Genomic DNA, 21999 nt, shown 5'->3' on the forward strand with positions numbered 1-21999 from the left:
GAGCCTGGGGGGCCGGGGCGCCCACACAGAGGACAAGGTGATGAAGGACCACAGAGCCTCAGAGGCAGGACCCTGAGGACAGCAGGAGGCTGGAAAAGCCAGCGAAGAATTCAGAGGAGGGTTCCATACGAGGAAATGGAAATCCCAGAAAACAATAACAGACAAATATTTGGAAGTTATCAGCGGTCTCAGAAAAAGCACTGGAGGAAGAGGAGGATGAGTTGAGTCAATACAACCAACACTAAAGAATTTTTGTCCATTGACTTAATAGAGGCAAGAGTCCACCCTGTTTTCAAGACCAGAAGTCCAGTCAAAGACAATGACAGGATTTCCTCCATTCTGGGGCATACTTTTAAAATTTAACTTTCTTGAAATCAGGATGTGTTTTATAATAATTGTTTATAGATGTAGGTAGGGCCTCTTTTTCTCTTCCCATGTAAAGCTGTTATTAAATCAGTGGTGTGTTCTCCTGTTTATTGCATCTTAAAGACCAGTAAAGATATACTTCAACAGACTTGAGATGAAGACCTTAATTAATAAACAGGGTCCTTGCTGTCAAGTAGCTGACAGACTCTCAAGACAGAGAGATGTAAACAGATTTCAATGCAGTATCCATTGATGGAGAATGATTGCAGTAAGTGGGTGTGGGTTTTCTTCTGAATTAAAGGAAACATTCTCTTGCTTTAAATACAGAAGTTTCTCTAGACACGTGACCTGATGACTAACTCATTTTTCCGTGGTCTCTTCTGTTTGCAGTTGGGTGTTTTCCAATATATACAAACAGTATGCTTAATTTCAATAAGAAGAATAAAAAGCACAGATAGGAGATGGGAGAACAGTTTACAGTCAAATTAAAAGAGTCAAATTATAAGAGAACGCACTGCACATAGTGAATGGGCGGGGCTTTTTGTTTTGTTTAAGGAGTAAGTGAAATCTGTAAGGATTTATTGCCCCACAATTATTGAAAATTGTGGGGCATGGAAACATCTTGCTTTCCTTTTCTCTTCCTTACATTTAACACAGAGTGTGGCATACACGGGTACTCAGTACATATTTGCTGAATCGGTGTAAAAGACAAATCCCAGTTCTTCTTGTACTCCGCATGGCACAGATTGGTATAGCTCAGGCTGGAAAAGCTGGATAACTTCAGGTCATGAGGACTTCCTGAGAGAGATGAAATGTAAGCTGGATTTAGAGGGAGCATTTTAGGAAAATCGATGGCTGCCTACCTGGGTAACCTTGTTATCCATGCAAATGAAAGTCTTGCTGAGATTATAAAATCAACAATCATTCACAGGCAAACCTCCTTCCAGAAAGGAGCTGCTGATATGACTCTGCCCTAATGTCACTACCAAGTTGCCTCTTTGCCACTCATTTGCCGATGTATAGATTTGTCTTGGGACTAACGTCTTAAGGACTGGTTCAGGTTCCCATGGACAGCCATTGTCAGTAGATGGTGGGGGTCAGGGTGTGGGTGTCAAGGAGGCTGCAGATTCTGAGGTGACAGTGATCAGACTAGGTGTCAGCCGTGCAGAGGAGAGCACTACGAGTTTTAAAAATCAGAATGAACTACAGCCTCCCCTGACTTTTCGTTGACTTGGGGATCACAGCTCTTTTCAGAGTGTAGGCTCTCCTAGTCTGCTTTCTTGTTTTCTGCCTTTTCATAATCAAGTGGTTTGTTAGCCAGTTCCTATCCTCAGGAGGTGCACAGCACGGCACAGTCTAAAGAGTGTGAATTGAGAATCAAGACAGCTGGTTTCACTAGGAATTTATCCTCCAGGAAAATAATGAAGGAGGTAAAGAAAGGTTTACCTAGAAAGGAGTCCCAACAGTGTTTGCAGTAATGCAAATTCAGAAATAACCTAATATCCCCCAAATAAGGGATTGTAAGCAGTGATGAAGTGGGATCTATAGTGGTTAAGTGATGTGGTACATATATACAATAGAATATAACTCAGCCATAAAAAAAGAATGAAATAATGCCATTTGCAGCAACATGGGTGAACCTAGAAATTATTATACTAAGTGAATTAAGCCAGACAAAGACAAATATCCTATGATATCACTTATATGTGGGATCTAAAAAAAATGATACAAACGAACTTATATACAAAACAGAAATAGACTCACAAACATAGAAAACAAACTTATGGTTACCAAAGGGGGAAGTGGGGGAGGGATATATTAGTAGGTTAGGATTAACAGATACACGCTACTATATATACAATAGAAAACCAACAGGAACCGACTCTACAGCACAGGGAACTATACTCAATATTATGTAATAACCTATAAGGGAAAAGAATCTGGAAAAGAATATAAATATATATGTATACATACATATATGTATAAAACTGTGCTGTACACCTGAAACTAACATGATATTATAAATCAACCATACCTCAATAATAAAGAAATAAATACAAATATTAAACAAACAAACAAATATAGTTGATAAAGAAAAAAAAGTGTAAGGCTCTGAAGCAGACTTCCCGCATTCAAGTCCCCACTTTACCACCTGGTAGCTGTGACACCTTGGATGAGTTACTTAAAGGATTTATGCCTCAGGTTCCCAATCTGTAAAATGATTAGAATCTACTCCGCCTGGTTGTTGTACAGATGTGTTGTTACACATACAGCACTTAGAACAGCACTTGGTACAAACTAAGTGCTCAGTAAATAGTGTGACCATATATTTTATCACCCAAAATAGGACACTTTTGAGAGTGAAACAGGAAGCTAATGGAACTGATCACTTGGACAAGAGGCTAACCTGAAGGTATCTTGACCAAATCAGGCCACTCTGTTAATAAACATTATCAATTAGTTAAATAAATGAAGTACATTGAAGTAATGTAACAAAATGCATTTATTACAATTCCTATTATATTGTTAGCAAAAAAATCAGTATAGAGATTCAGTATAGGAGAGAAATTTCATGCTATGTAGTTGAGTTAATCTTACAAAAGTAGAACAAAAAGTCCAAGAGACAGAAAAGAAGAAAGTGAAAAATACTAAAGTAAGAAATCAATTAAAATTAAATTAGTCTAATATCTGACTAATAGGAGACCTCAAAAGAGATCAGAGAAAACAGAAGAAAGAAAATCAATGAGAAAATTTCTCAGAAGGGAATAACATGAATTTCCAGATTGGAAGTCTCCACCAAAGCAAAATGACCACAACAACAAAACAACTGTGTCAAGGCATGTCACTGTGAAATTTCACTGCTGGGATGAAGCCTACTGTTAAGCCCTCCAGAGGAAAACTAGGACATATATAAAGGATCCAGAGTCAATAAGGCATCACACTTCTTGACAGCAATACTGGGCTCTGGAAGACACTTGCCAATGACCTCCCTGTCTGCCAGAAAGTGACTTTCAACCCGGAATTCTATACCCAACCCAACTATCAAGTGGGAAGGTTGAAAAGAGACATTTTCATGTATGTATGTACTCAAAAAAATGCATTTTTTCCTAAGAAGCAACTGGAGAATATTATCTAGCAAGACAATAGGGGGAAATCCGGGAAAGAGAAAGGAATATGATCCAAGAAACAAGAGAACTAACAAAGGTGACAGGCAAAGGGGATTCCCAAAATGGTAATGGAGAGAACCAGGAATGTGGCTGTACAGGGGCCCAGAGGAGGAACAGGGCAAGTGGGATCTCTCCAGGGGGCATTTACTGTGTACAGATATTGGGTGAAGTTCCAGAAGAAGCAAATGAGCTAAAAGTGGGTACTTTGGAGAAGAGAATGTTGGGACAGGGAGCAGGGAGAGACAGGGAGTATTTTTAATTATAAGCATTTTAGTACTATTTATTTATTATTTACATATTTTGTTGAAGTATAGTTGCTGTACAATATTATATGTTACAGGTGTACTTATATAGAGTAATCGTCACAATATTCACTTTAGTACTAGTTACATGTACATGTACCTAAATGATTGCATTAAAATGGAAAAAAAATATTACTACATTATGTACAAGCATTTTATCTTGATAAAATTGAAAATTAATTATAAAGTGGGAGAAATAGATACTCAGTCAACTAGAGTTTTAGTAGTTAGGGTCCTAAGTTGAAAATATTTCTAATACTAGGGCTTTCAGTACTAAAGAAATAAGCACTGACCTGAATAAACTGGGCTTTCTGTTTATTCAGAAAGGTAGAAGGTGTGCCTGTATTTGGCATTAGTTAAGGGTTGTGTAGAAAATTGCCTGTTTTATTTCATAATGAAATACTGCCAAAGCCAGTTGTTGAACGAGCACAGACTTAATGACAGCCACTATTTAAAAATATATTGGTACATAAATGCTTGCTTTTTCCTTGGAGTTGTTTTCCTCAAAACGTCCATAAATCTTGACAACTTTCTATTTTTAAGGCTATCGGTGACTGGCACATTGGGGGGATTTCAGTGAACCTTAAGGAGCAAAATGTTACAATTTTTTCAGAAATTTATTTTATTGAAGTATAGTTGATTTAGAATGTTGTGGTAGTTTCTGCTGTACAGCAAAGTGATTCAGTTATACACATATATACATTCTTTTTCATATTCTTTTCTATTATGTTTTATCACAGGGTATTGAATATAGTTCCCTGTGCTGTAGAGTAGGACCTTGTTGTTTATCCATTCTCTATACAATAGTTTACAACTGCTAACCCCAAACTCCCAGGCCATCCCTCCCCTACCTGCCTCCCTCTTGGCAAACAGAAGTCCATTCTCTATGTCTGTGAGTCTGTTTCTGTTTTGTAGATAAGTTCGTTTGTGTCATATTTTATTATTTTTTATTATTATTATTATTCTTGGTATGTGGCCTCTCACTGTTTTGGCCTCTCCCATTGTGGAGCACAGGCTCCGGACGCGCAGGCTCAGCGGCCATGGCTCACGGGCGCAGCCGCTCCGCGGCATGTGGGACCTTCCTGGACCGGGGCACGAACCCGTGTCCCCTGCATCGGCAGGCGGACTCTCAACCACTGCGCCACCAGGGAAGCCCTGTGTCGTATTTTAGATTCCACATGTAAGTGATATCATATGGTATTTGTCTTTCTCTGTCTGACTTACTTCACTTAGTGTGATAATCTCTGCAATTGGCATTGTATCACTCTTTTTAATGGCTGGGTAGTATTCCATTGTATTTTTTGAGATCATCAGCACCTGTTCCTCCTTTTGGCTAGTTACCTAAAAACTGCCTTTGTACTTCCTCCCCTGGACCCACCCACCCCCAGCCTCCTTCCCCAGCCACCTCTCCATCATTGTAGTGTCGGGCGAGGGCTCTCAGGAAGCTCAGGTGCAGTAGGGTCAGCGCAGAGCTCCCGTGCTGGTCACTGTTGTGTTGCCACACAGATAGTGGAGGCCCATTTATTCTTTCCGTAAATATCCAACTGCCAGCTCCATGCCAGGCACCGTGCTAGGCCCAGGGATTCAGGAGTGAACAAGACAGATAATTCCTGCCTTCCTCATATTCCATCAGGAGAGACAGGACAGAAACAGCCTAATGTCTGACTGATCATTTCATTGTAGGAGGTACCACATGGAGAAACACAGGCTGCGCGTAAATGTTTCTTGTTGATTGAGTAGATATTCCTCATCCCAGGGTGGAGCATTTATAGCAGAAGGATACCATGCAGCTGTTATTGAAAGGAAAGCCAGGGAAAGAAGAGTCAGTGCTGTTATTCTTGAGAAGAAAACTTCCTGGTCGATCACTTGATGTCCAGGTGGGGAAAATTCAGTTCATGTCAGAACGGGGCCCTTCGCGGCAAAGTACCCTCTGTGGAACTTCCGAAAACTACCGAAGCCTGAAGTGTGTAAGAAAGAGGCACTCGCAATTCACTGGCCTATGATCTTCCCTTTCTCAGCATTTCGGATGTCAGAACGGTAGCTCTTAGGGCCTGTTTCGGGAGACAGGGTCTCCGAAAGAACAGCTGCTGGTCCTAAAGGAATAGGTTATGGTCTTGAAATCCAAGCACGGCCTGCAATCCAATACAGATGTTAGGCCCAGGCAAAGACAGTTTATGTGCTGCAAAGACGGCAGAAAAACAAGGACAAGATGTGTTACCGGTGTTTGGAATGTTTTATTTCGCTATCTTAGATTCAGTTTTTCAAAGCCATAAACATGCCCCAACCGTGGTCGTTTCGAACATGCTTATATTACTGTTTTTGGTGAAACTCGGTCCTTGTCTCCTCTGAAGAAAGAGTTCGACAAAGACACCAAGATTGCAAAGCAGGCCCAGCATTTATCAGAAGCACAGTACGTGTGGGAGAGCACAGGGACAAACTTGCAGAGTGAGGTGCACCTCATAGGGGCAGCTTAGGTTGTTAAAATGGGGTTTAGATGAGGGTGACTCCCCTTTCCTTCCCCTATGATCACATCATCTGCAATTCCTTATTTGGGCTTCCACCAGGCACCGTTTTGAATCTTTCCCGTGAGCGTCCAAGTGAGCGTCCATGTGGGGAGGGGGTCAAAACCGCAATGCTAATGGTATTATAATGATGTTACAACGCAGCCCAGATTACTAGAGGATGACTTGGGACCCCTTCTGTGCATGTGTCAGTCTGGGAAGTCCTCTTGACCACAAGCATGAGGAGACTGCGGTGGGCTGCTTTGTCTTTCACCCAATCAGGGCGAGTCGTTCCTGTTGATAGTTTATCTCAAAGGGTCAGCATGAAACTGGCTGCAGCAGGTTAACCCGAGGCCCCTGTATCTCTTACCTCATTACCAACATCTATGGAAGTGGTTTACAAAAGATCAGTGATATCATGTGGCCTCCATCTGTCCACATGACCAGATGAAGCAAAGAACAATAACCACACAGTCCATTTGATGTGCACTCTACCATTCTCTCTGCTTTTCACTATTTCTTTCACTTGTTCTTTTAAGCCTGCTCATAATGCCAGGTTTTCTGCAGCTGACAGAGTTGGGCAGAATTCCTCCATCTTGTGAAACGTAGATGCTCTCGGACCTCAGATCGCCTAAGGGGAAACAGTAACACCTGTCTCGTGGGGCTGTCGTGAGGATGAAGTGTGAGCGTGTAAGGCATCCGGAATGGATCTGACACACAGGAGGGTAGCTTCTTTCCCCGTTTTAAGAAAGTCTCAAAATGACTGTAGGATTCGCCACAACATGTATAGAATATGCTGCAGCGGTCACATTATGTTTTATGCTCTGAGGGTACAGAGGTCAGACGGTAGCGTTCAGCGGCGTTGGGAGTTTACGAGGATGCTATCCATCACTTTCAAAGGTGGCCTCGTCCTTATAATATGATCCTCAAGAGGATACTGGGTTTAGCCTCTGTTATTCTAATTCTATGTCCAATAGTATCTCTTCTGTTCTTTATTCCATCCAAACTGTGGACAAGTGTGGCCCCGAGGAAGGAAGACACAGTTCCTGCCCTCAGAAAGCTTGTCGAATAGCTGGGGGAAAGAGACACCTAAATGAATAATCATACTAGAGTATCTTTGGATGCAGTGATAGAAATATTAAATTGTGCCTGGCACCATGCTTTGTGTTTTAGATACTTAAAGTGTAACAACTAAGTGCAATGCCTGTTACAATAGGAGTGAGTATTCTAGTGGGTGTCATGGAAACAGATGTCGGGGAATCTAAACTTTGGGGCGACATCAGGAAGGCTCCATAAGGTCCCCTGAGCTTGAAGGATGGGTGGAAGTTGGCTTCTAGAACAGTTATATTAATTAATTAATTTTGTTTCCATTAAAACTCCTGTATTTGTTTTATTTTAAAAAAATATACTTATCTTTCTTCTTTTACACTATGCTTTATTGTTTTATTGAAGTATAGTTGATATACAGTATTACATTAGTTTCAGGTGTATAGCAAAGTAATTCAAAATTTTATTGATTATACTCCATTTAAAGTTATTACAAGATAATGGCTGAATTTCCCTGTGCTGTACAATACATCCTTGTTGCTTATCTATTTTAGATAATACTGCTATATTTAGATTCCAAGATGTTATCACGAGATGGAACTTCACAGATCCAGACAAACTACTTTGGAGCGCATAACCATATATTTGACAAAACCTTCTCATTTCTAGCCTGTACGGCAAAGTAGAAAGATGGCCGAGTTTAAACAGAACACAGCGGCTGTTTTCTGTCTCGCAGCCTAAAGGCTAACGCATTAAAATTCAAAGAAGAATTACATGGTGGGTGGCAGAACAAATGTTTTCTTCCCTAAGGCCTTCGAGACAGATTCTCCCAGAATCGGAGTCACCCTTTACAGCTGTTCAGTAAGACACGATTCAGGCATCACCTCCTCCTCCAAATCCGCCACCACACAAAGCCAGCCCTTCCTCTGGCTTAGACACACAGGGCGACGAGAGAAACAGGAGAGCACTGCTGACGCCTCGCTTGGTTTGGCTTTGAAACCATGTGCGTGTCTCACCTTACGTAAGTCATACAAGACGTGCACCTCATATCTGAGTTCTTATTTATAAAATAAATGTATTTAAATATAAAATGAAAAACAAAACCCCTAAATATGTACCCAGTTGATGGTTTAACCCACAGGGAGGAAATATTCCCAGGGATTGTAAAGCACAGTGATTTGAGTACAAATCTAAGGACAGAAAGAGCTGCAGAAAGCTTGGTGGGCGTGTTAGCTGTGCGAGTCTGACTCTGCTGTGCGCGTGTCGTGTGTGAAAGCAAATGGACAGCAACGTGGGGTTCTTATTTAATCATTCCTGCTGTGGTTGAGGCCAGGATTCTTGGAGTGGGAAAGAGGAAAGACAGATGTTAAGATAAAGCAAACCCTGAATTTGATTGGGATTATATATGTACACATATGTATGATGCTGGAGGTTTACGTACATCTGGTTCATAGTTCGACTCACTATAAAGGCCTAGATGTAGAAATCAACTCAGTAGCCGTGAGCTCCCCTAGTGCTCAGATTCTGCTCTTCAAGCACCTTTTCCACTAAAAGGAACTGGAGCTTCTCGGATCTGGAGAGGAAATGGAAAACATGAGCCTGGTACATCATGCCGTACCAGATAAGGGAGCTCTCCAGGACTACCGCAGTCCTGTCTGAGGGACTTGCAAGCCAAGCTTGCAGAGACTCCCACTGGCCAAACATAGGACAACTTGAGGGAAAGGTAATAACTGCAGTGGATTAATATACATCACACCTTCATACACACAGACGTGAACATCCGTGCGTTCACAGTGTCAGTTAAAAAGCCTCAACAAACTGATCGCATTGGAGGATTCCAATGAACCAACCTATTATTTTGAAAATGAGTAAATAAACGAAAAGGATCAAATATTAATTCTGCCTTTCTAATACAAACTGTACCACTGCAGACCAAAGAGAAGATGAATCAACTTAAAAAAAAAGAAAAAAAAGGAATCTAGCTAATACATAAAGAAGTAACAGCAGAATTAGGCTGTCACCACTTTGCAAACTCAAGTGATGAATCTAGATATTGATCATGAGCGACCGCCAAACCCACAAAAAGACAAACGAGCCGATATTGTATATACGTCTTGATGGAAGGGCACACAACTACCTGGAAAGTTATTATGGACTGACTTGTTCACTCCCGAAATTCCTGTGTTGAAGTCCTAACCCCCCAGTACCTCAGAATGTGACTGCATTTGGAGAAAGTGTCTTCAAAGAGGTGATTAAATTAAAATGAGGTCATTAGGTTGGCCCTAATCCAATCTGACTGGTGTCTTTATAAGAAGAGGAGGTTTGAACACAGACACACACAGAGAAAAGACCATGTGAAGACACAGGAAGACAGCCGTCCACACACCAAGGAGAGCGGCCTCGGGAGAAACCAGCCCTGCTGACCCCTAGATCTCGGACTTCCAGCCTCTGTAATGGTGGATGCTACATTTCCGCTCTTCAGCCGCCTGTCTGCAGCACTGTGTGATGGCAACCCTAGCAAACTAACGCGGTGGTCTTGCCCCCAAAACCCAGCCTGACTTAGATCAAACCTCTAAATCCAACCAACACTGTATAGGAAATAAGATGATGGCGGAAAATATTAAATGACGACTTGGAGAGGTCAGTGTGGGAAATTTCATAGGACAAATGGAAACACCATTTTTATAGAAATTGTGTTTCTTCAACAAATAATGAGAAGGAGAAAGACAAGGAGGAAGAGGAGGGGGAGGTAGGTAGAGGAGAATAGAGATGGAGAGAACCTATGAACTAAAGGAAACGTGAAAGCCTTAAGCAATTACAGGTGTGAAGCTTACCTGTCTTCTGTTTCTAACAAACAGGCTGATAAAAAAGTCATAACATTGATGAGCTAGCCAGAATCTTGAATGCTGAATATTTGGTGAAAGTATTAAAATTTTAGGAGAAATAATGGCATTGTGATGATGTTAGCAAAAAGAGTTTTTATATCTTTGAGAGTCGATGTCTTGGCGGAGGGAGGATTAGTAAGTAAGATAGAGATTCAATAAGACTGGCTATAAATTGATAGCGTTTGAAGATGGTGATGGGTCCTTGAGGCTCTTTTAACCATTTTGTCTGATTTTCTATATCCTTAGATTCCAAAGGAACTAAGATGAAATTCTATCAACTTTATCCTTAGTTAATGAAGGTCAGGCTTCACCATCTGGACAGATAAGGATGTCCAAGACTAAATTGAGTCAATACTGTTATATTCTCCCTACCAGCCTGCCCCAGGATTGCTGCCACACAGCTGAAGTACATGTTGCTGCCCTTTCTTCCCCTTGTGGTTTTCTGATCTGGATGCAAAAAAAGCAAGTGTCACCCAGGAAGCACCAGCATGGAGAGATGCCCCGTGCTGCTGAAACTGGCAGGACTTCCTGGATGTCCTACAAAAAATCGCCCACATCTCCAGCAACATCAGGAATTCCATTCAACATTCCTCACAGGTGACCCCAGACAGTCTAACACGCTGCATTGCTGAAAGCTTTTGGACAGCTGCCTCTGAGTGAGCACAAGTGACAGTCATTTCATATAAATCATTTAAAATACTGAACGAAAATCAGTAAACTCCTCTGTGTAGGTCCACGTTGTGGAACAACTCTTGGCAACAAGAAATTTGTGGAGTGTGTTATTAGGCACAGGAAGACAGCATGTTTGATTTCGACGGCATGACCCAGGTGACTGGAAGCCCAGCTGACATCCGTAAGTGCAACCAGCCGTGAGCTCCACATTCTGGAGCTCGGGGAAGACAAGCTGGCAAAGCAATGAAGAAGTGTTTGTCCGCTGAGGGTCATGCAAGACCTCTCTTGTTCCAATAAATTCTTTACTCCAGCCGAGTGGTAGAATATTTAACAAGTCTTTCAAATAAAGTGGTTGTGTTTCCTATGGAGTAAAAGCAATAAATCAAATCAAAATAATCACACTTTGAGGTCTGAAGCATATGGTGTGTGTAATTTTACAGAACTGCACAAGCCTTAGATGCTCTCCTCCTTGAAGAGAGCCCAAGAGAGTGGGTTTTTTTCTACTTAAAGGAAAAATAAATATTCTTACATTTAGTTATCTCTTTCTGTCTTTTAAAAATAGCATTCAAGCAATGTTCTTATGTCTGAAGTAGTTAATGGTGGACGGTGGCAATTTGGGGATGCATCTCTTGTGTTTTCCCCAACATTTCTTTGGGGAGCAATTTCATTTTCATCCTTGAGGTGGTATGTTTCATGCTAATGTGAATCACACAGTTTTGTTTATAAATATAAATAATTGTATCTACTTTGCAAAATAGTTTGTGCCCATAGATATGCAGACCCATTTAATAAGTTTGTTTTCGAATTGTTAATGGTGTAAAACTGATCGTAGGCATTTTTGTTATTTGGGCAAGGAGAGAACTACTAAACAAGATTAAAGATTCAAACAGGCATAAAAATGTTCTTCTGGGCTTCCCTGGTGCTACAGTGGTTGAGAGTCCGCCTGCTGATGCAGGGGACACGGGTTCGTGCCCTGGTCCGGGAAGATCCCACATGCCGTGGAGCGGCTGGGTCCATGAGCCATGGCTGCTGAGCCTGCGCGTCCGCAGCCTGTGCTCCGCAACGGGAGAGGCCACAGCAGTGAGAGGCCCACGTACCGCAAAAAAAAAAAAAAAAAGTTCTTCTGCATTTCATCATGAATGATTAACATTGGAAGTGTATTGCAATCAAATAACTTCTTAGTAGCTGTTGACAGGTACAGAGGTAAATAAGCAATTGTGGATTCATGCACTGATGTTTTGGTCCCGTGCCATGTGTCTTTCTTACATACGCTGTTAGCCTTCTGCGCGGTCTCCAGGGACCTGGGACACGGATGAACACATACTAATCTCTGTTCAAAAAACTCGGGTTCAGACTCTTGTTGTCTGAAGACTTGACCAGTCATGCAGGCGGCTTCTGCATCTTTGAGGCTGTACATCTCCACACATTGTCCTAATCACTCAGTTACATTTAACCTTGGACCTTTATTGTAAACTGGTTAAGTTATCACTCAGAGGTAGAACCTTGATTTTCCCAGCATCTTGAAGACTGCACATTACAGAAGGAAGGTCGGCATCTTGTAGACAAGTCTTTATAGGCAGCTTTGGGTATGAATTACTAAGAATTAGCTTTTTTTTTTTTTTTTTTTTGCTGTATGTGGGCTTCTCACTGTTGCGGCCTCTCCCGTTGCGGAGCACAGGCTCCGGACTCGCAGGCTCAGCGGCCATGGCTCACGGGCCCAGCCGCTCCACGGCATGTGGGATCTTCCTGGACCGGGGCACGAACCCGTGTCCCCTGCATCGGCAGGTGGACTCTCAACCACTGCGCCACCAGGGAAGCCCAAGAATTAGCTTTTTAAATAAATCTCTTTCTCTTTCCACTCAACAAGACTCTCCTGGGCAACAAACAACCTAGGATAAATTCCAGTTGCGTTAAAACTTATATTTTAAAAATTGCTAAATATAGTCGTGCACTCACTTTGTCCAAACATGAAACATCAAGATAATTTCATGCTTTTTAATCGTCTCCATGACAGCTGCTGATCCAGGATCAAGTCATTGTTACCCGAGGATTAAGACGGTGTCTTTTGAAAGTGAGATGCAACGTCCTCACGTATGATTCTCTAGGGCATCACGCATGATTCTCTAGGGCAGGGAGAGAAGGAAGGTCAATGGGTCAGAAATGAGGTCTGACGTAACTAAATGATGACACAGCTAACACCGACCTGCAGCCGCCCCAGTCTCCCCAGGTCCGCCTCTGTGGCCCCGCCCCTCCAAGATAAGTTCTCTAGAGAAGGCTCAGGGGATGATGCTTTATACGACCTCTCCCGACTGTGTGCTCGGGAGGAACCCTGGTCTCTGGCTGTTGTCTGTCTCTGAAATCATTGGACATATGTGGCTGCCAGTGTCAGCAGTAACACCCACTCCATCAATGCAGAAGGCCAGTTCGGAAGAGAAAAACACAGTTTTAAGCATCATGAAAGCCCTCATTGTATCCTTGGCGGATTCTGACTTTAGGTGTGGACTATACCATAAATGCAGAGATCTTTAAGAAACTGGGGTCTTATTTTCCTGCAAATGTTCTATAGAAGGCCTGTTCTCCAAGAAAGCAAGGATCCTGCCAAATGGTTTCGGAATGTGTTTCTCAGAAGTTTCCATTGAGCCATCAATGGCTTTTGAGTACTTCCGGAAATGGAAAGAGCAGAAATCAATGACCTTGCAAGAAAGCACACATTTAGGGGAACCAGCTTGCTGGGGAAATAAGTAGTGGTGCTTTTAAGTCGCTATACGGATACAGCCCCAGGCCTCTTCACAGGCTAGAAATGCACAGGGTTACATCACTTTACGATGCTGCAAGGAGAATGCTGAGCCCAGCAGGGAAGTTTCCACATCGTTCTCTGTTGAAACTCTAGTGAATAACTGTCGCCAGGTATGTATAAGGCAACCAGACCGACTCACTGGGGCTTAAACAGTTAGCGATTTGTTTCCTTAACTTTGGAATCCAAAAGACAGTAATTTTACCGCTTATTAGAACAATCTTCACTCAACCAGAGGGAACCCAGATGTCCAAACAGTAGAAAAAGCTTTGCTCCTGGACAAGACTGTTGGGTCGTGAATCCAGGTGGCTGCCCTGGAGTCTCCTGCGGGCCCAGCTCACACAAAAAGGTGGGAACCCAGAAGACCAAGCAGAGCACTGCCCTCGAAGGGCTGCTCTTCAGCCACCCAGAGTATGTTTTCTGGCACAAGTGTCAACATCAAAGTTCAGTTTGTCCCATCGGCTTTAGACAGTTATATAAGCAAGTCCCAACCAGTCATTTCCTAACTCGGTGCTGGAGTCTGTTTTATCTTCTGACCCTATTTCTGTGTTGTCCGGTCTGCTAGGAAAATTTTGATCATTTTCCAAACAACCAACAGTTTTTAAGCAACATTTAGACATCTTTTATTATAAAAAAAAATTACAAGCTCACAGTTTAAAAAATTCAACTAGCAAAAGAGAGTGTGAAGTTGAACTCAATCCCACCTCTCTGCAAACCCTCCAACCCATGCAGTCACAGGCTCTCTGCCTTGAGGTAACAACTGACCATCTTTGGGTACCTTAAGAGAAGCAAGCAAACTCGACTGGAAACGTGTTCTATGTCAGGAGCTCTGCTAGACACTGAAGACCCAAAAAAGTATGACAGGGTTCCTTCCCTTTCAGGAAGACGCCAAGTAAAGTAGGAGTGAACAATGTGTTAACAGTGTTGAAGGTCAGATAGCCAATCAGGAATGTTCTGTAGGAGGGGTAGCTTGAGCTGCATTTTTAAGGCTGGGTAGGAAATCAAAAGGTGAGCCTGGAGGTGGAACCAGGGAAGCGATCCCATCCATAAGAAGAGTCTGTCCTACAGAGTGAAGTCAGAAAGAGAAAAACAAATACCGTATGCTAACACACATATATATGGAATCAAAAAAACAAAAAGGTTCTGAAGAACCTAGGGGCAGGACAGGAATAGAGACGCAGATGTAGAGAATGGACTTGAGGACACAGGGAGGGGGAAGGGTAAGCTGGGACGAAGTGAGAGAGTGGCATGGACATATATACACTCCCAAACGTAAAATAGATAGCTAGTGGGAAGCAGCCGCATAGCACAGGGAGATCAGCTCGGTGCTTTGTGACCACCTAAAGGGGTGGGATAGGGAGGGTGGGAGGGAGGGAGACGCAAAAGGGAGGAGATATGGGGATATATGTATACCTGTAGCTGATTCACTTTGTTATACAGCAGAAACTAACACACCATTGTAAAGCAATTATACTCCAATAAAGATGTTAAAAAAATATAAATGGAACTAATAGATGTGTTTGGTTGGAAAATTCAGACAATACACAAAGGAGTAAAATGAACAGCTGAATCTCTCTTCCCCCCACCCCCGTCAATTTCTTTCCTTTAAGTTTTGTATGTATCCTACTTGTGAAAAAATATGAGTATCCCAACCTATTATATGTATGAATCTTTTATTATTTACATAAAAGCCATCATACCATTAAAAAGGCTCGGAGGAGTGAGCCTTGCTGGTGTGCAGAGGGAAGCCCGCCGTGCGGCTGAAGCACAGGGCGCTGGTATGGGGTGTGACAGGAGGTGAGACTGGGATGCAGTACAGGGGCCGGGTGGTGCAGTGTTTCGAATTCCCGACGAAGGTTTTGTGCTTAGTTCTGTAGGCGACAAAGCGTTGTTTCCAATTGTTAAGTAAGGAAGCGATATAATTAAATCTCTGTGATAGAAAGAATGCATGGCACGTAATAGCTGTTGAAAACTGTTCGCTGAGCGGGCAGAGCAGAGAAAGGAGAGCCCGAAGAAGAAAGGCACGTTAAGTAAAACTGGAATAATCACACCGATGGGAGCCCGGGTGAGAGACGGGGATGGTGAGGTCGTTTAGAGAAAGGTTCCACGAGGCTTGGCAACCAACAGAATGTGGGTGGGTGGAGGAGATGTGAAAGTCCAAGGCAGCTCTGATGTGCCTCTCTGGGGGTGGCTGGGGAAACGGTTACGGCATTGAACGAAAAAGCGAACGCAGGAAGAAGAGGGTCTATTTGGGGGAAGAGAGAAAACAGGGAGATGGCAAGATGAGTTGAGAGGCAGCATCCTATAATCAAAATACAAATGGCCAACATTTTATTGAATTTTTACTATGGGCCAGATACTAAGTGCTTTCTAGGTATTTGACTCATTTAGTCCTTATGAAGAGTAGGTATTGTAATATGATCCCCATTTTACAGCTGAGGTAATTATATACGTTTAGAGTCAGACAACTCTGAGTGCAGATCCCAGCTCTACTGCTTTTTAACTGTTTGATCTTTTAGATCTGTTTGATCTGTTAGACTAAATTACTTAGTCTACCTTCAGAGGTAAAAAGCAGGAAATGACGTCTATCACGTTGGACTGTAATAAAGATTAGAGAGAGGTAATACACATCGAGCATCTAGCAGAGTGTCTGGAACCTCGTGTATCTCAATGAACGCTAGAAACAGTTATCATTGTTAGTAATGAGATTCCCAGTACTAGGTTCAGTGAGAAGCTGGGGATCTGTACTTAGATTTTTAGAGCTGAAAGTAAAAAATTTACACGTAAGTATACTGATGTTGGTTGGATCATCAGCTAGAAAGGCTATTTCCCGATTTGGAGATGGGTGGTTGTATATTGGGAGATGAGAATCAAGGATGGAATCCGGGGGAATACCAGTGATAAAGGAGCCAAAAGAATAAAAGATTATTCCAGAAGAAAAGTAGAGGAAGTAATATGAGAAGTAAGAGGAGAGACAGAAAGAAAAGAGCTTTGAAAGCCCAGTAGAAAGCCAGGAGGAGGACAGTGTCCACAATCACAAATGCTTCTTGGAAGTCTTACTAGAAACTCTGAAAGGAGGTGATGATCTCAGGAAGGAGGCTGCTGTCAGCTGGGGTCAGAACCATCACGATGAAGTAAAAGCAACACCAAGCAGCATTTGGAGCAGGGGCAAATGAGTGGAAACAGAAGGCACAGACGATTCTTCCTTAAATAGTGAGTCTTTGTTTCATTTTAAAATAATTCAGTTTGGAAACCACTTCAGGAATGGTGCAGTAAGGACCTCCAAAAACATATTTCCTCCATAAAAGAAATAAGAACGGTGGCAAAAATTGTCAAAATCACCTTTTTCAAAACATTGGAAATGAATGAACAAACGCTTTCAGTAATCCATGGAGCAGTATTTAAGAAAAATGGCTAAATCTTAGAAACACGATCTTTGTGACATTTTACATTTAAATTAAAATTGCTCTATTCCCATCCTCTCTTTCCAGCTCAAGGTAGCCTTGAAAAAACCAATAGCCTCACAACCATGGTAGCTGTGACAACTAGCAGCTGACCAGTCACTGAAGGGGAAACACGAGTTTGAAGCACCTTGAAAAGCTTCCTACTCAGAGAAATGTTATATTTGATTTGGTGTCTGTGTGTGTGTAACTGGTTGGGTTCAAATCCCAACTCCAGCTCTTTATTTTTTTAACTTTAACTTTTAAATTTTTTATACAATTTAAAAAGTTAATTTCCATTTACAGTTATTACAAAATATTGGCCATATTCTCCGTGTTGAACGTACACCCTTGAGCCCACCTTACACCTAATAGTTTGTACCTCCCACTCCCCCCCGACCTCTGTATTGCCTCTTCCCTTTCTCCCCACTGGTAACCACTGGTTTGTTCTCTATATCTGTGAATCTCCTTCTTTTTTGTTATTTTCACTAATTTCTTGTATTTTTTTAGATTCCACATATAAGTGATATCAGATAGTATTTGTCTTTGTCTGACTTATTTCACTGAGCATGATGCCCTCCAAGTCCATCCATGTTGTCACAAATGGCAAAATTTCGTTCTTTTTTATGGCTGAGTAATATTCCATTGTATATATACACCACATCTTAATCCATTCATCTATCAATGGACACTTAGGTTGCTTCCATACCTTGACTATTGTAAACAATGCTGCTGTGAACATTGGGGTGCATGTATCTTTTTGAATCATAGTTTTCTCCAGATATATGCCCAGGAGTGGAATTGCTGAGTCCTATGGTAGCTGTATTTTTAGTTTTTTGAGGAACCTCCATACTGTTCTCCATAGTGGCTGCACCAATTTACATTCCCACCAACAGTGCAAGAGGGTTCCCTTTTCTCCACATCCTTGCCAACATTTGTTATTTGTTCTTTTTTTAACATCTTTATTAGCGTGTTCTTTTTAATCATGGCCATTCTGACAGGTGTGAGGTGACAGTTCATTGTAGTTTTGATTTGCATTTCCCTGATGATTAGAGATGTTGACCATATTTTCATATATCTTTTGACCGTCTGCATTTCCTCTTTAGAAAAATGTCTATTCAGGTCTTCTGCCCATTTTTTAATCAGGTTGTTTGTTTTTTGATGTTGAGTTGTATGAGCTGTTTATATATGATGGATATTAATCCCTTATTGGTCATATCATGTGCAGATATTTTCTCCCATTCAGTAGATTATCTTTTTGTTTTGTTTCATTACTCGATCTGTCTTGAAAATCCCTGGAAAATCTCCATTCTCAGGGCTTGTCATTATTTGACCTGACTCTGTATGAACATCTCTATCTCACAAGCACCCGTCAAAAACAACAATCATTTAATATTACAGTCACCTGGGGGGAGGAGGGCAATACAAGTTGGGGCAAACAAGAAGCTGACCAAAAATCTTTAAGGAAAAAACTGGGAAATGACATGTTTCTAGAGGATTTCAAAAAGCTCTAACATATGCCTAGAAATCTAGAAGGCTGTGCACACATGCAGTGCTGTGCACATGCCCAGGCAAGGCCCCAGAAGGTCCTAATCTCTGACCTTTGGCTAACCTTGAAGCTCCATGAAAGCAGGAAACGAAGGCTAAGGCAGAGTTGTAAACTGTCTGCTGGGGCATTGAAGGTATGCCTAGACACAAACAAAGACCAGAAAACACATGGATTTGAGGCATTTAAGGAGATTTCTGTCCAATCATTAGCTGACCACTAAGCTAACCAAGCAGAAAATTCAGGGGGCACACATGACAGACTTTAAACAATTAGTCCAGGAAAGTAAACAACAGCAACATCACCACCACCACCGAAAACAAACAAACAAAAACAACAACAAAGAGAAAAACAAAACAAGCAGGAACAACAAGCCCTGGGGAGAGGGAGAAAATCTCATTTCCAGAATTGGCACAGTATATTATTTCAAATGTCAGTTTATCAACAGAAAAATTATGAGGAACAGGAACAGGAAAGTGTGGCTGATACACAGGGAAAGAAAGCGATCAACAGAAACTGTCTCCAAGGAAGCACGGCTATATTTAGCTGACAGAGGCTTTAAGTCAGCTATTTCAAATAGGCTCAAATACTAAGGGAGACTGCTTCCACAGGTGGCTAGACTGTGCCAGAGGATAGAAGAGAATAGAATAGAACATGAGTGTGGCCAGAGCTAACAGGCAGGTGCATGCCAGCCAGGGAAGAGGCCAGTGCATGACTCAAGGTCACTGAGAGCAGACAACAGGCGTGCAGGCTCAAACGGTACATTGTGTACCGACCTCAAGAGGAGAGAGTACACAGGATCCACCTCCTTGCGGTGTGGCAGACCCCCATGGCTCGTGGGTCCACCTGGCAGCTGCAGTGGGCAGCGTGGCTGCATTCGCCTCACTTTGTGCCGTGGTAGAAGGACCCCAACTCTTACCCCTTAGAGTCTGAAATACACAAAGTTGGGGGTGTACCTGTGGGCCATTTACGCATGCATAGCTAAGCGGTTCTGAGAAAGTTTACACGTGCTCCAGATAAAGGGAACAGGTACGTACTGACTGCGCTCTGAGCTCTTTTCATGCAGTGCGACTTGTGAGCTTGTCAGCATGTCCTGTACTGAGCACAGAGAGCTTCTTGGGAACAGAAGGGAAGGCATGGACTGAACTTGGACCCTCCCCTCACAGAAACCATGTCTAAAATGTTAAAGGAAAGTATGAGAACAAGGTCTTGACAAACAGAATATCAATAAAGAGATAGAAATCATACATATAAAAAAATAGAAATTCTGGAGTTGAAAAGTACAATAACTGAAATGAAAAACTCACAATGGGAGCTTAATAGCAGGTTTGAGCTATCAGAAAAGAATCAGTGTACTTAAGTATAGATCAACTGAGATTATACATTCTGAGAAATGGAAAGAAAAAAGAATTTTTAAAAAATGCACAAGGAACAGAGCTCTGAGACTGTGTACCAACATAGCATAATGGGAATCCTAGAAGGAAAAGAGGAAGAGAGGAAGGAGCAGAAGGGATATTTGAAATAATGGCCAGAAGCATCCCAAATTTGATGAAAAACAGTAACTGACACATTCAAGAAGCTCAACAAACTCCAAGTAAGATAAACTCAGAGACCCACACTTAGATACATCATAGTCAGACTGTCAAATGGCAAAGACAAAGAGAGAATCTTGAAAGTAGCAGAAGAAAAATGAGTCATTGTATACAAGGGATCTTCAAGATGAACAGCTAAATTCTCAGCAGAAATAATGAAAGCCAGAAAGCAGTGGAATGATATATTCAATGTGCTGAAAGAAAAACAAGTTAGCCAAAAAGTTCTATATCCAGCAAAACTATCCTTCAAAAATGAAGGAGAAATTAAGACATTACAGATAAAAACTGAGAGAATTTTGTCCCTAGCAGACCTACCCTACACTAAATGCTAAAGGGAGTCCTTCAGGTTGAAACAAAAGGACAACAAACAGTAACTCAAATGCACAAAATAATTAACAAGCCAGTGGTGAAGGTAACCGCATAGGTAAATGTAAAAGTCAGCATTAATGGGGCTTCCTTGGTGGCGCGGTGGTTGAGAGTCCGCCTGCCGATGCAGGGGACACGGGTTCGTGCCCCGGTCTGGGAAGATCCCACATGCTGCGGAGCGGCTGGGCCCGTGAGCCATGGCCACTGAGCCTGCGCGTCCGGAGCCTGTGCTCCGCAACGGGAGAGGCCACAACAGTGAGAGGCCCGCGTACCGCAAAAAAAAACCAAAAAAATAGTCAGCATTAATGTATTTTGGTTTTTAACTCTTTTTTTCCTATATGATTTAAAAGACAACTGCATAAAATTATGCAGCAAAAGATATGAATAGACAGCTTTCCAAAAAAGATGCACAAGTGGTCAATAAACCCATGAAAAGATGTTTAACATAATTAGTTATGAGAGAAATGCAAATGAAAACCACATGAGATACTACTTCACACTTGGATGGTAAAATAAAAAAGGCAATAACAAGCGTTGATGAGGATGTGTAGAAATTAGAACCCTCCTACGTCGCTGGTGTTAGTGTAAAATGGTGAAGCTGTTATGGAAAACAGTTTAGTGGTTTCTCAAAAAGCTAAGCATAGAATTACCACACAACCCCACAGTTCTAGTCCTAGGTAGAAAAAAAGGTGGAACCAACCCAAACATCCATCCACTGGTGAATAGATAAACAAGATGGAATATTACTTGGCCATAAAACAGAATGAAGGTCTGCTTCTTACGTGAAGGTAAGAAGGTAAGAAGCCCCACGAGCTCTCTTGGGTGACAACAGCCTTCCAAAAGACATGGCAATCCTTATCCTACGATCCTTCTTGTCCTTTCCCCCAGACCTGGCCCTTTACGATGGGGAAGCAGTCCTCAGATAATATTCTAATTAAGGGGAGTTGGAACGGAGACCGTGATTTCACTGGGGAAAGAGAGTGAAGCCTGGATCTTTCCTCCCATGCACTGTCCAAAGTCAGATTCTGTCATCGCCAAGCTGGCTTTTCTCTGAATCCCCCGAAGTCTCAAACCCGACAGGCGTGTCCTGCAGGAGAACTCAAGGCCTCAGGCTGCCCCCAAATTCCCAGCATCTTGCCTACTCGGCTCTAAAGGATGCCAGGAGCAGTCGTGGTACCAGGGTGATGTCATCAACAAGCTTCCTGGATAAGTGTCCACCTGTGCAGGTAGTTCCCTGCATCTCCAGCAGCTGGATGTCTAGGGAAGTGGAGGGGCAGAGTTCAGAAGCTTCTCAGGACACTGGCTGAGGGCTCAGGGCCTT

General features: G+C 42.2%; 2 protein-coding genes across 18 annotated transcripts in view; one reads left to right on the forward strand and one right to left on the reverse strand.

Annotated features, from left to right (window-relative positions):
* SPMIP2 (sperm microtubule inner protein 2) overlaps window positions 1–21999 on the forward strand; it is a 193471-nt gene that overhangs the window by 116330 nt on the left and 55142 nt on the right. For 2 of the 15 annotated variants that reach the window (XR_012332214.1, XR_012332215.1), the window contains one exon: window positions 7938–11895. The exons of 4 other annotated variants lie outside the window; for them this stretch is intronic. The gene's annotated coding sequence lies outside the window, so the exon portion shown is untranslated. Of the gene's footprint in view, window positions 1–7937; window positions 11899–12954; window positions 14874–16788; window positions 16948–21999 lie in introns of those variants that run through there. 9 more of the 15 variants (XR_012332206.1, XR_012332205.1, XR_012332207.1 and 6 more) reach the window with 9 other exon arrangements.
* The window catches only part of FNIP2 (folliculin interacting protein 2), a 135963-nt gene continuing 131379 nt past the window's right edge, over window positions 17416–21999 (reverse strand). For all 3 annotated transcript variants that reach the window (XR_012332203.1, XR_012332202.1, XR_012332201.1), the window contains one exon: window positions 17416–21935. The gene's annotated coding sequence lies outside the window, so the exon portion shown is untranslated. The remainder of the gene's footprint in view (window positions 21936–21999) is intronic.

Source organism: Tursiops truncatus, chromosome 5, assembly GCF_011762595.2.
Source record: "Tursiops truncatus isolate mTurTru1 chromosome 5, mTurTru1.mat.Y, whole genome shotgun sequence".
Classification (NCBI taxonomy): Eukaryota; Metazoa; Chordata; class Mammalia; order Artiodactyla; family Delphinidae; genus Tursiops; species Tursiops truncatus.